Source organism: Camelus ferus, chromosome 2 (assembly GCF_009834535.1).
Source record: "Camelus ferus isolate YT-003-E chromosome 2, BCGSAC_Cfer_1.0, whole genome shotgun sequence".
NCBI lineage: Eukaryota > Metazoa > Chordata > Mammalia > Artiodactyla > Camelidae > Camelus > Camelus ferus.
This window is the reverse complement of record NC_045697.1, coordinates 53,791,846-53,808,754: the sequence shown is the minus strand read 5'-3', so window position 1 is coordinate 53,808,754 and position 16,909 is coordinate 53,791,846. Positions and strand designations below refer to the sequence as shown.

The 16,909-nt window shown below is 36.0% G+C and overlaps 1 pseudogene; it reads right to left on the bottom strand.

Annotated features, from left to right (window-relative positions):
- Positions 1-892: 892 nt before the first annotated feature.
- LOC116657220 lies at positions 893-16,470 on the bottom strand (annotated as a pseudogene).
- Positions 16,471-16,909: the final 439 nt, after the last annotated feature.

The window sequence follows — 16,909 nt, the reverse complement described above, 5'->3', positions numbered from 1 at the left end:
TGTTGCAGTTTGTAACTGACTATTGGAGGTTAGACTGCAACATTTGTGAGACAAGTACAAAATTGTTTTTTAACTTTTTTTTTTTTGGAAGGGAGATAGATAGGTTTATTTAGTTATTTTAATGGCAGTACTGCAGTTTAGACCCAGGACCTTGTGCATGCTAAGCAAACACGCTACCCCTGAGCTATGGCCTTCTCCTCCCAGCAACAAGACTTTCTAAACTTTAAAAGAGAGGAAATTACTTGATGGGAGAGATGTCAAAATATTTGTAGTGATATCTCAGAAACACTATAAATGTAAGTATTGGAAGTAAGCCAGCAGAGGTCCCTGAGCTATTGTAAAATTAATTCAATATTGACATTAAAACCAAAGTAAAGGCATTAAATTTTTGTGAGTTAAGATTTTTAAAACTATTGAAATTTTAAATACAAGTAGTAATACATTTATCTATAATATTTAAATGTTGCAGAATCAATTTGAGGAAAATTATTTAAGCCTCGATGTGTGATTTAAAACTATTATATACTATGGCATCATTTTAGTTCCATTTTTAAATACAAGGTGTCAGTTATACATACAAATTGTATTGAAAATTCTGTGGCACATGTTTTCTATAATTCCCTAAACGTCAATGTTTTAATTTATTTTTAAAATAAATTATGCTTTCAGCTGAGGAATGACTGTCACATGATTTGGATGATGGTTTTGACCAATAAGACAACTATGCTTTTCCTCATCTGGACCACTTTGATAATAAAGTCCTTTCCTGATGTGCAATTTTCAAGAGTGCCTTCAGATATCTTCCATTTGATTTACCAATTTTCCATGAAATTTATATAATTTTTGTATTCCACCCACTGTTACCAATTATGTCAGTCAAGGAGGGCCTAGGTTTAAAGAAAATGATGCTTTTATTATTTTTTCTCTTGACAAAGGATTGAGTGTTTACAGATAATTGTTATGGAATGGATGGAGAAATAGGCTCCTGAGAAAAGAGACAAAAGAATGAGCTATACTGAACCAAAGTATGGTTATGTAGAGTAATATCCATTATTTCAATCTGTGTTCAACAAACACATTGAATTTCATAGTGTATCTGCAATAAGCTAAGTGATGCTGTGTCTTATTTTGATGGAATATATAGAGATATAGATATATTTTGGTACATTTGGAGGGAATGAAAATTCAATAATTCCCTTTAGAGTATAGGTTGTATATTTTCTTGATTTAAAGTTGAAAAGTTATATCCATTATCAAAGGCTGAATATAGGAATGAAAGCGATCAGGTGAATATTTTTAAAGGTAAAGAGAAAAAGAAAATTCAGTCATGAAATCAAAGATTTTCACAAATGGCTCAGTTTTATAATAGGAAGCAGGTAGCAGTTGCTGTATGACTGATTCCACAGACATTTCACTGGGACATGACTTAACCCGGAGGAATGCAAGTGAGTTGCCATGGCTTTAGGTAAGGAGTGATGCTGAGGCTGGATGCACAGTAAAATCCAAGAAGTGTTCGTGGACTCACAAATGAAATGGAAGGGTGAATCTTTTACACAATTTCAAGTATTGAACAGTTTCTGTAGCAAGATAAAACTATAAAATTCTGCACCAAAATAAGGTGAAAATATTCTGAATATCTACAACATAATTTTGATACTGTGAGTAGACTTGTTATGGTTCTTTTGTACGTGCATACCATGTGAAACAGACTTAAATTCAATGATTTCTTTTTAGCATAAGTTTTTAATTAAAATAATAAATTTCAATAGATACCCTTATAGTTTTATTTTTGTTTAATTTTTGGCAGCTTTTCTCTTTTCACAACATATTTCTAACTCTCAAGCAGGACGAAAACCCCTTGAAAGCAAATTTTGATCTTTGATGCTAAATTGAGAAATGTCCTTTTGTCACCGGAAGACAGGAACCTCATTCCTTCTTGCTGGGATCAACTGGAAGTGATCCATGTATGGAGCGTTCCTGTATCAGGCCTCAGATACAACTACTCCCTTTTATTCTTCTTTCCTGCTTTGGGAAACTTCTGGCAGCAAAACAGACAACATTTTGTGATGACAAAGATAGCAGTTGCCACACAGGCCAGCAGGAACCCAGTCACATCCAGAGAGTGGTACTGGTACCAGGTGAGGTTGTGGGCGGCTGGCCGCAGGTGCTTAGCTCCTTTGTGGCGCATGACAAACTCGATCCAGAAGACTGCTCGGTCCAGGGGCTTCACTGGCTGATCGTGCTGAATGGTTGATAACCTCATAGCATTCTGCTTGTAGCTGAAGGAAAAACAAATAGACATCAATTTAGAGAGTGATCTAGAAAATTAAAGTCTGCAAGATTTTCATGCAGGTGGTAAGAATGAGTGCCACAGTGAGTGGAAGGAAAGATTATCTTCCTCAGAGATGATTATAGAGATCTTAGCTAATGGCTAGAGGTTGTTAAATGCATTTGATTTCAGGCTATGGAAAGAGAGAGAAACTGGGAGAGGAGGAGTATTTCTAGCCTAAAGAATGGAATGAGTTGAGACACAAGAGTAAAAAACAAACAAGAAAACGTGATTTGAGTGTTCCAAGCTAGTGAACGACCCCGTAAGTGATTGTTCACAGACAAGTTTTGAAATACTATAATAATCCAGAGATAGGTGGAAAATCCGTGTCGAGGTTCAGAGACACGTCCAGGTGGGGCTGGGCAGCAGCTGGTAGTGAGCAGGAACTGGTATTGACGTCTTATTAGTGAAGTGGTGGTTTAAAGTGTGGAAGTGATTGCCTTGGTTTGAATCCTGACTCTGGCACTTACCTTGTTGCCTGCTTTGTTATTCTTCTTTCCTCAGGTTTTTATTGTTAAGTGGAATGGTTAGGAATAGGATCTCATGTGATTATTTGGGGGAATAATATCGATTCTTAGAGGTATTTGTAGTGCACAATTCACTCTCAGTAGGTCATTGCTAGTATTGTTGTTTTTCTTGTTAGTGATTTTAGAATCTGGGAAGTACTCAACCTTTCAGTTTCAGGTGTCGCAGTTACTGCTGAAATGGTTATGGACTAACAGACCAGAGGGGAGGAGGAATAAGGAGAGATGGCTCACGCAGTCTGAATCACAAAGTGCGATAGCATGGCTCTGTAGCAATAGCCTTGGAGGCACATTCTCTTCATGTGCTGGGCGAGCCTTGGGTTTTTCAGAGGAGGAAGTTATGCTGAAGTTTTTGTAATACAATAGGGAAAGACCAACATGAAGAAGTTACTCAATACGTGCGAAGGACTTCATACAATGTGTAGCATGTAGTAAACATTCTGTACGTAGCACCTAATAACTTATCTTCATTTTCTGACATCAGCTTTACATTATTAAAAATTAAAAAGGTATAATGATATTAGAGAAATGTGCTTTTACATAAAACCACCAAATGAAAGATAGATGTCCTAAGAAAAGAGGAAAATGTGCTCCTTATGCTGCTCTTTTAGGAGAATAGATGGGCTAAAATGAAAATAGATAACACTGCTTTTATATCTATATAAAGTTCTAGTTGTTTACTACTTATCAGCAATGGGTTCAGAATATTAGCACAGAAAACATGGAAGTTGTTGAATGTAATAAGAATTTGAAATTGAATATGAATGTAGTTTACATGGCACAGGCATCTTGGAAGAGTTTTAAAACACTTGAGGAGTTCTTATGCTGAAGGAAAGTCATAACTGTGCGGGTGGGTACTCTTATAACCTCATGATTCCCATCCTGAACCCTGTTCGTCCAGCTTCCTCTTAATCCTTCTGTTACCATTTTGGTGACTCTTCTCATTCTAATGATTAGCCCTTTCAAATTTCTCCACTATCCTTAAACCTTTGAGGAAGCTTTGTCATTAAGCCGCCAAACCCACCCCCCCCCAAAACAAAACCTTAATGTAACATTGACAGTAGGCTGTCACTGACTGTTCAAAGCATTGACCAGCACTTACTCCTCATTGCGTTTATGTGAAAATGTATTACTGCCTCCCTGGCCTCCCTATGAGAACTTCTCTAGACAGAGTATGTAGTAGAAAAATATACATATGTACTCACGAAGGATTATTAATGACTTGCTTCAATGCATTGAGCAAATCTGTTGTTGACATTGTGTCCAAGTCCAGTCTGGCAGCTGCCCCCTTGGCCGTCATGTGAGCGATGTTATCGGGTTGGTCAGCAAACAAAGGAATGCCCACCATAGGGATCCCGTGGTAGATGGCCTCATAAATGCCATTGGTTCCACCATGAGTTATAAAAGCTTTGGTTTTTGGATGACCTAGGATTGAGTGAATTTCAGTAAAATGATTAATTAATGTTAGAAATCAAATGAGAACTGGCCATTACAAGGCAGTGAAAGAAGCAGTGTCCTTTCGATAACAGATGATTATACACATGAAACTGCATTTCAACTGCTTTCAGAACTCAGATCAGGAAGCCACTCAGTCTGCTGGAGAGGGAAGTGAAGCCTTCATGAAAGGAGTGCTGTGTGAGTTGAATTCACAAATGTACTCCAGATTGTCAGGTGAACAAATGGAAAGAACATTCTGGGTAAAAAAACCACATGAGCTAAAAACGGGTGAGGGCATGTCAGAAAACATAGTCTCTTAAAGAAATAGTAAGACATTTAGTCTGATAGGGAGGGTGTCAAGGCAACAGGAATCATAATGGTCGTGACACTGAGACCAGAGAAAGGAAAAGCTACATTTTATCATGAATTGTGTTGACAGCCTCATGAAAACAATTGTGAAGTATTTTCCTACAAAAAAGGGGTAATGAAAATGAGCCGCTGTTTTTCAGGAATATTTGATATACTCGTTAGAGGGGGAAAGATGTGTGTAAGGAGTGAGTTCAGAGACACAGCAACAATCCAGGATGTTCTTGATAATTTTACTGTGAGAAGTAATTACAGCCAAAATAAAGATTCTGTCCATAAAAGATGTGACTCTTCAATAAAAAACCAACTGTTATGTTTTATTCTGGTTTCCCACTAGGAGTGGAAATAACAATGAAGAATTTTTGCATGTTTGAATAATAAGTGCTGGGTAAGTTGGTTTCCTGTCCCAGTGCTGTCACTCCCTCAGCTGTTACTCTTGTTTCCAGCATTTGTTCTCCCAGGTCTCACCAAGAAGGTCGTTCTGGGGGATCCACTTGTACAGCCGAGTATTGGGTCCTAAGGTATCTGGTTTCTTGCCATGGTATCTCCAAAGAACCTGTTAGGGTGAAGTAGATAGCTTATTCATGAGTTGAACTTCAAAGTTATAGCACGTTAGAATTCTAAAGAGATGAAAAGACATCCAGTTAAATGCCTTCCATACGACAGGTCAGGAAATGAAGACAGCAGATCCTAAGTAGGGATGACTAGTAATGCACTGACATCAATAGGAATACCCACATTCTGTGTACTTATTTTTATGTTCAATGAGGTATGGAATGAATCATGACATATCACACATGATGTCATTGACAAATGAATTTTTCAATGACAAATTCAAGTATTTATGAAATTGTTAGGTAGTCTGGATTCTAGTGAAAAAGCAAAACAGTGGCAAATTACTAATAATCTACACATTTGTTTTGCTTTATTTTATATACTAGCTCTTATTTTCAAAGTTGTTATTTGCTGAGTTATTTCTTATCGACTCTTAAGGAATGGAGTTTACGTATATCCACTCGTTAATGTGACAAGTTATTTTATTAGAATTTTACATGTTTTGATTTACTAATAGAAAGTACCTGCAGTTAGCCACTTAAGAGAAGTAAGTATTTCTGCTTATTTATAATTTATTAATAATAAGACAATTAATGCTGCTTAGAAAGTAAACTTCTTTTAGATTACAAATTGTTAAGCGCTTTAAAAAAAAAAAAGAGAGAATTGGTATTTTTTGACATAAATCCAGATTATTACCACTATTAGTAAGTGTGAAAACATTTAAGTTTAGAAAGGAGGAGCATGTGGTAATTTACAAGTAACAATAAGGTATTGGAAAAGCTCCAAAAGTGGGATGCTAAAATTATTCAGCTGACCCTGAACACTTCAACAGTGAAGCACAGTGCATTGACAGCAGTGGTTAATGCGGTTTTCATATTCAGCACCAAAATAAGCCACCCATTTTGGATTCCAAGTAATTCTTACACATTGGATTATAATTTCCTGGTGTCCAATTTCTATTTGCTGTGTGAGTGAAAGTGACGTTATGTTCTCAGCAAAAAATTAGCTCAGTTGTTTAAGAGAAGACTACAATATCAGATAGTAAAGTAGGAGTAGGTCACAAATAACCAAAGATCCCAGGTGTATTTTATTTTGTAGAGAGTAAGTTACTGCTGTATAATATGGGGAAGGAGGCAGTAGAATCTTTTCCATGCCAGTCTTCCTTATGCTTGACTTTCTCAAATAGTCCATTCTCCCTCCTCAGTCAGGAAGAGTAATCTGATAGGCTGGATGCAGAGTCCGTTATAGTCCACCCTTACAATGCACAGGGTTCACCTTCAGGGCAGAACCCCATCTTCACTGTTTCTCTTTTATCTTCCTGCTTCAGGCTTTGGTAGGACCAAGGCACCCAGGGCAGGCTGATGTTTGTTTTTGTGTAAATCATGGTGCCTGACTGGGTGTCTGCAGGCAGCTTGGGGAGCCCTGATCATCTTTTCTCTGAATAGCACCCTGAAAAGCACACTGAATAGATCTGTTCCAAAATTTAGGGAAAATAAAGGCAGCCAGGATTACCTGGCAAGTATAAACTGCATAGCACATTTCCGACTTTTATCAATATTGCCCAACGTTACTGTGCTAGTACAATTACTGTTAAAATTTAACTCCTGAGAACTTCTGTGTGTGTACTGTGTCCTCAGGAATCCTTCAAGGAAAGCAGCGATGACAAGGCAGAATTTGGTGATTTCTCTACCTGCCCACAGTACCATTATACTAACCAGATTTCGCACTGCATCTCTCATGTATATTTACTTGATTATAGTGTGTATCCAAAATCATTGTCAAGACACTGTCTGTATTATTGCAGCACCTGCTATGTATATTCTGGCTTTTAAATATTTGAGACATGTTGGGGCTATCATAGTAATTTACCTTTCTTGCAAAGTATGTTTATAGTCAAACTTTTTACAAGATTTAACTGTCTGATTTTATAGTTGTCTACTATTATGTTTCTTTATCTACCTTTTGTGGAATCTGGGCAAGGGCTGATGCAATCACATTGGCTCTTTCTTCTGTTATGTTAGTGACAATCGACCCCAAAGTAAACACCACAATACCATCTTCTCCTGAGCTCTGGACAAACTCTTCCATTTCCTGTCAAAAAAGAATTTTCTCCATTACAAATGAGCAACAGCATAGCAAACGTTATTGAAAGGATTGCTACAAACAGCTGAATAGTAAAAATTCTGATACAATCAGGAATTATTTCAGTAGTGGCTTTTTGAAAAAAAAAACCTGATAAAATATATGTAACATACAATTTACCATCTTAGTCATTCCTAAGTCTGTAGTTCAAAAGTATTAAGTACATTCACATTGTGGAACCGATCTGTAGAACTTTTTCATCTGGCAAAACTGGAAGTCTGTGCCCATTAAAAACTCCATTTTCCTCTGTGATCCCAGCCCCTGGTAATCATGATTTCTACTCTACGTTTCTACAAATTTGATTACTCCACATACCTCATATCTGTTGAGTTGTAAAGTACTTGTCTTTTTGTCACTGGCTTACTTCCCTTATCCTAAGGTTCATTCATGTTGTGTCATGTGTCAGAATCTTCTTTTAAAGACTGAGTGATATTCGAGTGTTTTTGTATTCCATACTTTGTTTATTGCTTTATCTGTTCATGGAGAATTGGGTTGCTTCAAGTTCTTGGCTCTTGTGAATAATGCCTTTATGAATATGGTGTGCAAATATCTCCTTAGGGTGCTAGCTTCAGTTCTTTTGTATACACATCCAGAAGAGAAATAGCTGGACCATATGGTAATTCTATTTTATATTTTTTTGAGGAAACTCCTGAAATGTTTTTAGTAATGGCTTTGTTTTTTAATAGGCCTCATCCATGAGGTCCTTGGGAAGGAGATGTGTGATGTGAGGTCGGTTTCTTCTGTTATATGTATGTGTGCAAATGTGTGCGTATAAGGAAGAAATGAGATAGAGGCAGTACACAGTAGTGAGGAGGACACACTGGTAAACAGTGTTAGACTCTTCATCAGTCATGTTATTAATTACTAACATAGATCCTTGGAAGGAGGTCACACAGCAGGATCTTAACTCATCTTTAATTCTTTCTTATTATAGTTCTACTAAATCCTTTGTTATTCCAGGCCCCTTTCTAGAGAATTAGTTTGGAGTAGTCATTAGTATTTCATTTCCCTGACTGTGATCACTAAGAAAAAGTTAGGATTTGAATGACTTTATCCTTCTCACAGATCTATAATCCTCATACCTTAACTTTAAGTTACTCAGAAGTTCCCCAAATCTGTCTCTAAATTACGAGTCACTGACATTGAGGAGTCTGGTATTATAGTTTAGAATTTCTGTGAAACAGCCCTGTTGTGTCCTATTAATAAGCAAGAGATATGCTTGTGTAGTTGCATTTCTGAGTGAGCATACTGCTGGGTTTGTTTCCATAGGACACCCTCTGCTCTGAAATCACCTTGTATATTTGCTGTCACAGTAGGATGTGCTATGTGCAAGGGGCTGTGAGGGACCCTCATCATCACCTCACTAAATCCCTGGGGGAGCACCTGCCCCACAGTGGGAGAGGAACACCAGGCTTTCTGTAGCAGAGATCTGGTCACCTGTGAGTAGTTCATGTCAGACTAAATAAAGCTCCTGGTGAAGCTGTATTTGATTGGAATTCTCTCAGAATTAATTTGTCTTGTAGTCCTTGACCCTAATTAAAAAATTTCTTACTCTGCACTAGAATAGTTCCACAATGTTCAATATTCTCTATTGAAAAAAAATGCAGAGGAGCAAAATTTTCCTGATTATCTGATGAAACCATATACTGCTCTCTTTGAAATGTCTTTCTTCTTTTTAACATTCACTATTATTTTTCTCTCTGGAAAATTCTGACCCCATCTTTCCGTTTAAAATGTATAGTTATGATCATGATTAATGTCATATTTTTTATTAAAGTATAGTCAGTTTACTCTACTATATTAATTTCTTCTATTACAGCATTGTGATTGTTATATATACACATTCCTTTTCATATTGTTTTTCATTATAGGTTATTAGAAGTTATCGAATATACTTCTCTGTGCTATAGAGTAGAAACTTCTTTAAAAACTTCTTTTCAAAACTAGTTTTAATAGGAACAAGACAAGAGGGAATTTTTTTCAAACTCTTACCCTCCAGGCTTGTGTATTGTGTAGATTATTCTTCAAAATTATATTTGCACCCTGATGATCAGTTTCAGTTTTGATTTCGCTGAACTTTCCTGTGAGTCTAATGGTGTATCCCAGATAATGTGTGTATTCCCTGTGACCATGTTCCAGCATTTAAAGTGTTATGTCTTCAGCGTTTTTTTTTCTCATTGGCTTGCCCCCCAAAGCTGCTTCATGTCTCCTGGGGATGATGGATCTCTGTCGTACTGTTGTAATACATCCTTTCTTTAAAATTTAATTTGCCGTTGTGGACTGGTTATTCTCATTGTCTGATCATCTTTATGAAAATAAAAGTTCATGGCATGAAAGTATGCAAAATGTGAAAATGTATAAAAATTAAATAAGATTTATCTATACTCTCGATCCTTAGTTTAAAATGCTATGTCATTTTTAAAAGATAAATATATTTGACATGTAAGATTATTGAATTTAAGTTGTATAGAATATTGATTTGATACATTTATATATTTTAATAAGATTCCCGTTTTGATGTTATATCACACATCTATCGTGACACATGATTATTATTCCTTTCTGTAGTTGGAATAACTAAGATCTAGTCTCTACCAAGTTTGATGGTTATAAAATTGTGTCTACATTCACTATGCTTTACCTTAAATCTCTAGGGGTAATTTACTATAAGATGCAAGTTTTTACTCTTAAATAACATCTCTCCTTTTCTCCCATCCCCTAGCCCTTGGTAACCACTGTATTACTCTCAGTTTTTTACAAGTTTACTTTTTTTAGATTCCACATATAAAGGTATCATACAGTATTTGTTTTGCTCTGTGTTTTCAAAAAGATGAACACTGATGATAACCTCTAGCTAGATTAACTAAGAAAGAAGACTCAGATAAAATTAGAAATGAAAGAGGAGACATTACAACTGAGCCTACAGACATACATCGGATCATAAGGGATTTCTATGAAGAATTACGTGCTAACAAAATACATAACCGAGAAGAATCGGTAGATTTCTAGAAATATGCAACCTGTAAATACTGAAACAGATAGATTTAGGAAATGTGAACAGTCATAATGAGTGAAGAGTTTTAAATCAGTAATCACAAACTGCCCAGCATAGAAAACCACAGGGCCAGGTGGATTCACTGTTAAATTCTAACATTTGTGGAGTAATTAATGCCAGTCCTTCAAAAACACTTCCAAAAATTAGAAAGAGGGAGGGAACCTTTCCAAACTCATTTCTACAAGGACAGTATTATGCAGATACCAAATAGATAAGATCATTACAAATAAAGAAGAGTATAAGCCAATATGCAAGATGAATATAGATGCAAAATTCTCAAGAAAATATCAGCCAGCCAAATTTAAAATTCAAAACACACTGAAAATTTTATATACCATGACCAAGTGTGATTCCCCATGGAACGCAAGAATGGCTCAACATACCCAAATCAATAAGTATAGGCCATTGCACTAATAGAATGAAAGATAAAATAACTTGATCATCTCAAGAGAAAGAAGGGCATTTGAAAATATACAATAGTCTTTGATGATTAAAAAACCTCAACATGTTCGGTATATAGAAGACATACCTCAGCATAATAAAGGCCATATGTGACAAACCCAAAAGTAACATTATCATCATCAGTGAAAACTTGAAAGCTTTTCTTCTAAGATCGGGAAAAGGCCAGGGTTCCCACTGTCACACTCATTCAACATAGAACTAAAAGTCCTAGCTTAGATCATCTAAGTAAGATAAAGAATTAAAAGACACTCAATTCAGAAAGGAAGAAGTAAAATATTCATTTTTTTTGCAGATTACCCATTTTTTTGTACAGAAAATTCCAGAGAGTCAAAGAAAACCTGAAGTAGTAAATGAATTCAGTAAAGTTGCAGGATAAAGAAATTATCATACAGAAATTAGGTGCATTTCTCTATATAATAATGCAATATATGAAAAACTATTCATTCAATATAGCATGAGAAACAATAAAATAACTAAAAATAAATTTAACCAATGAAGTGAAGGATTAGTACAGTAATAATTATAAGAATTTGTTGAAAGTTAAAAAAAAAAAGAGATAAATGGAAAGGCATCATTTGTTCATGCGTCAGAAGAATTGATCTTGTTAAACTATCCACACCACCCAAAGCCCAAGGCGTCACACCTACCCAATTTCAAATCGCAGTACAAGCTATCGTATTTAACAATATGGTACTGACCTAAAAATAGAGTTTGACAAGTGAAGCAGAATGCAAAGACCAGAATTAAACCTCTACATATATAGTCAACTAATATCCAAAAGGGAGGGAAGTCCCTCAGTGGGGAAAAGTTAGTCTTTTTCGTCTCAGAAAACTGGATAACCAAATGCACAAAATGAAAGAGACCCCTCTTTTAGACTCTCCTACAAAAAAATTTTTGTAACATTTTTTATTGAGTAATAGTTATTTTACAATGTTGTGTCAAATTCTAGTGTAGAGCACAATTTTCAGTTTATATATGAATATTATATATTTCATTGTCACATTTTTTTTTTCACTATGAGCTACCACAAGATCTTGTTTATATTTCCCTTTGCTATACAGTAGAATCCTGTTTATCTATTCTGCATTTTAAAATCCCAGTCTGTCCCTCCCACCCCCTGCCCCCTTGGCAACCACAAGTTTGTATTCTGTCTATGAGTCTGTTTCTATTTTGTATTTATGTTTGTTTGTTTTTAGATTCCTCATATGAGTGAATACCATATGGTATTTTTTTTCTCTTTCTGGCTTACTTCACTTAGAATGACCTTCTCCAGGAAACTCTATGTTGCTGCAAATGGCGTTATGTTGTCGGTTTTTATGGCCTGAATAGTATTTCATCATATAAATATACCACATCTTCTTACTCGGTCATCTGTTGATGGACATTTAGTCTGTTTCCAAGTCTTGGCTATTGTAAATAGTGCTGCTATGAACATTGGGGTGCAGGTGTCATTTTGAAGTAAAGACTAGGAATAGATTTACCATATGACCCAGGAATCCCGCTCCTGGGCATATATCCAGAAGGAACCCTACTTCAAAAAGACACCTGCCACCTCAGTGTTCATAGCCAGCACAGTTTACAATAGCCAAGACATGGAAAGAGCCTAAATGTCCATGAACAGATGACTGGATAAAGAAGATGTGGTATATTTCTACAACTGAACACTATTCAGCAATAAAAAATGACAACACAATGCCATTTGCAGCAACATGGATGTCCGTGGAGAATGTCATGCTAAGTGAGGTAAGCCAGAAAGAGAAAGAAAAATACCATATATCATTCATATGTGGAATCTAAAAAAAGAAAAAGAAAAACAACATAATATACAAAACAGAAACAGACTCATAGACACAGTGTTCAAACTTGTGGTTGCCAAGGGGGCTAAGGAGGGGGAAGGGACAGACTCGGATTTCAAAATTTGTTGATACTGACAGGAGTATGCAGAATAGATAAACAAAATTATACTGTATAGCACAGGGTAATATGTACAAGATCTCATTGTAGCTCACAGCAAAAAAAAAATGTGACAATGAATATATGCATGTTCATGTATATACTGAAAAATTGTACTCTACACTGGAATTTGACACACATTTTAAAATGACTATAATTCAATAAAAAATGTTAAAAAAAGAATTTGCAGTCCAAAGGTATATTTTTACCATTGAAAAAGATATCAGTTTAATTTTTCCACCAATAAAAAATAATAAGGATGTCCTAAGGTCACAAATAGTTTGCTAAAGATTGCTTGCCTCCTATTAATGTCTTAAATTCATTTAAAACATCATATTAATGTAAAACAGATTAGATTCTTACTTCCTTTCATAAGGAATAGCATCCTATAAACTGAAAGAATTTTTTGTAATTTCACAATGGGAAGTTTTCAGATTCCAGTGTAGAAATTATTTGCTCTTTGTTATTTATGTCCAGAATTTATGGTGCTTGTATACTCAGTGTACATTTTCTCTGTGCTCATTCTGTCAGCAGCTACAAGGTTGAGACCTACATTCTTGAGAGTGCTGTACTGACGTCTTCTATAGGGTTAGTTAAGGCAGAAAACACCTGCCCTAATAAACTAAGTTATGTCTCTATGCTGTAAGATATAAAATTTCAGATTTCAAATGAGGAATAGCTGAAATGCTGCTGTGAAAGGAAGAAATTTTGGATTTGGCTGCAAAAATTGTTAGAGCATGCATTTGTATTTTTGAGGAATGATCTTTTTAGCTAGAGCCCTGGTGAAGTGCCTCAATCCTTAGAAAAAAATTTTAGCCTGTCGTCTTGCTCATCAGATTGCCAAAACCTTAAAAACTCTTAACATTAAAACATTCTTAATTAATTTATTAATTACATTTTATTTAAGTTTTTACTAAGTTACTGTTATTAACTTAATTTTTTAATTAAATTTTTAAAATTTAGTTTTCAAGCCCTCCATGGAGTATCTACTCTCTTGGAATTTGCTAGAGGATATAATCTTGTGTTTGGAAAACCAGTTCTATTCATTAGAATTAGATCTAGGTGGCTGGCACATGTTGGTTTATTTTTAGTAGGTAATAGTAACAAAATAACAATAATGACAATAGTCATATTTCTTCTGGATCAGTGTGTGCCAGACATTTTGGATGTTCCATGTGTACTAACAATTTTATCCCCACTACAACTTTATGAGGTTGGTACTTTTACCATGAGTCAGCGTGGTCATGTCTATATGAACACTGTAGTCTACTTTTTCAGCATTGTTGCCTGTATCTCTCAGCAACCTGCGAAATGGTCTCCCTTTGCACTCTTACCCCTTTATACCAACCCAGTCAGTACATTGGCTGTTTTCTTTAAAAATGTGATCGTACCTCTTCCGTGCTTAACCTTCTTATTTTCTCCCTAATGTCTTACTCAATGCTTCAAACTCCTTAGAATGTCTGTCTCCAACTTAACTCTCCAGCACCATCTGCGTCTTTACTCAGCCTCTTCCTTTTCAGACTAAACTTGGACTTCTTCGGAAGTGTCACTAACTACTCTGCCTGGCTGTCTTTTGCATCTTCCTCCACCCCTGACCTACCCCTTCTGCTTATTCCTGCACATGTTCAGATCTCACCTTAATTATCAAAGAATCAGAGATACTTTCTATGATTTCTGTGAATGTTTCCTTAGCATTGTGGTCTTTCCTTATTGTAACCCTCTTCACACAGTGTTTATGACTTGCCTGTATTCTGTCTTTTCAGGTGGACTGTCAAGTAGCAGAAACTGGGTCTATACTATTTCTCTGCATATGAGCACTCACTTCTGGAAGATGCTAGACCCTTCATAATTATTCTTTTAATGACTGTCTGATGCGTTATTATATGTTGAATAATGAAGGCTGTAGTTTAACAAAGTTTCAAATCATCCCAATTTGTTCTGTAATGATAATGAAATTCAGATATTTGTGTTGGTATAGAAATGTATGTGTTTCTAATAAGCAAGTCAGTTTATCCAGCTACGCACATTTCTCTGCTGTATTAATCACTCTAAACAAAGAATGCATAAGTATTCCTCTTGAAAATGCAAAAGTAACAAAAACAAAACACACAGGAATAGGTGACCTTAGGCAGAGGTTTGGCAGGTTTGCAGTGGAGGCCTCCAACAAATTCAAAATTTGGTAGCAGTGGGCGAGGGAATTCAAAATCCCAAAAGGTTCGAATGAGCCACATGTCAGCTTTCCCAATTGTCTCCATAATGTAGTGGGTCTTCCTTAAAGGAAAAATGAGAACAAAAAGAACAAATGTTAGATTAAATGCAATACTATCATGTGAAAATGTTAGATAATTTCTGAAATGGAACCTGGAAGGATGTAGCCAAAGATGTGTCTATTTTTGATAAAGCAAATCTATTTTTAATTATCTGTACTATGCTGTAACACGGAAACTGTGCTACACAAGTAGAAAGTATTTCTAAATGCTATCCAGATACTTGTGGTATGAATATGCACATAGCTCTTAAATCTACATGTTTTTTTTTCAGGATATTTTAGGAGGTTTCTAGTGACCTTTTTTAAGTTAGAAAATGAAGTTTAGTAAGATGGATTACATAATTGCTTGGAGATGTCTTAAGTGCTTCAATTTGTGTTTCATGACTTTTCGGAGTGTGCTGCACTAGTAATGGGCCACAGGGTCATGCCTTGCCCTGTAACTTAATGTTTCCATGTTTATTATGAAACTGAGGCCGAATTTTATATTTTCATTTCATCATTTCATGTTCAAATTTATAGAACATAAATTTCTGTGACTTTGATTTATACGATTTCATCTCCCAAGGCACTAAAAAGTTAGGACTTCATGCCACCAAGTGAAACATGACTTACCTAGTACTTCACTGTAAAACTGATTCCAATTCTTCTCATTAAATGTCTGAAACCAAAAGTCAAAATAAAGTACGTACATCATTTTTTCACCCTCTCCATGAATGTCATTTGATCACCTAATTCTGACATGATAACCGGTACGTAGGATGGTGGGAGTGGAAGTTTTCCACCATACTTCTCCAGTGCAAAGCCCGGAGAGAAGCGGAGACTGTACACTAACGGGATTTGAAGTATCTCAGCCAGCAGCTCACCACAGGGCCCAATGGCATCTGCAAGAACGACGTCAAACCTTGATTCATGTAGTTTTGTCATAAGTTTCTTGTTGGAACAAGATCTTTACAGACCTTGATTTGCATATCAGAATATTCGCGAAAGATACTTTGCACGTTGAAAATAGTCCAAAACCGAATCTTTTGCCATATATGTCCATTATTGAGCATATGCTCAATGGTATTCTCAAAATCATGTTTGGTTAAGAGTGTTGGGAAAATCTCAAATTTAATAGCAGATGGTTTGCTGGGATCAATCAGAACAGAAGCTTGAGATGTCAGGACAGTCACCTCATGACCCTTCATGACAAGTTCATCCAGAATTGTCTTCATATTAATCCAATGACTATATTCCACTGGCCACACCAGCACCTTCCCACAACTCCCAGAGCTAAAGAAGCAATTCAGCTGCAGCAGCAGCAGCAGAAGTGAGATCCATTTCAGAGACATCTTGTTCAGATGCAATGCTGTTAAAAGATTATTGTATTCTTTTGCTATCGCTCATGCTTATATCGAAGGAGAAATCAATCTGGAAGTTAAAATACAACTTCTAAATCTCTACTAGTACATTATATGAGTAGTCAGCAGCTGTGGAAATCAAGTGAAAGGGCAAAGTGTAGAACACTTGGTGTTTCTACAGTGGTTTACTGTTGTGTTGTCAGTGCTGTCACCCCTCTAAATGTCGATGACCTTGCACATGCAAGTCAGCTGTATTATGTAAGTAATAAGATTGATGGAGAACAATAGGAAGCGAAAGGCTCTTTTGTCTGCAGTCTCCTTGATGCAGAATTTAGATACAGTGATATCAGCAAGATGGAGGGTTACGTTAGAAAGTCCAATACTTGTATTCCACAAGAACAGCAGAAACTGTAAATGAGCAAGGGCAACCAATGTGAATTACTTTGGGAAATCTCTGGACTACAATGAAGAGGCAGC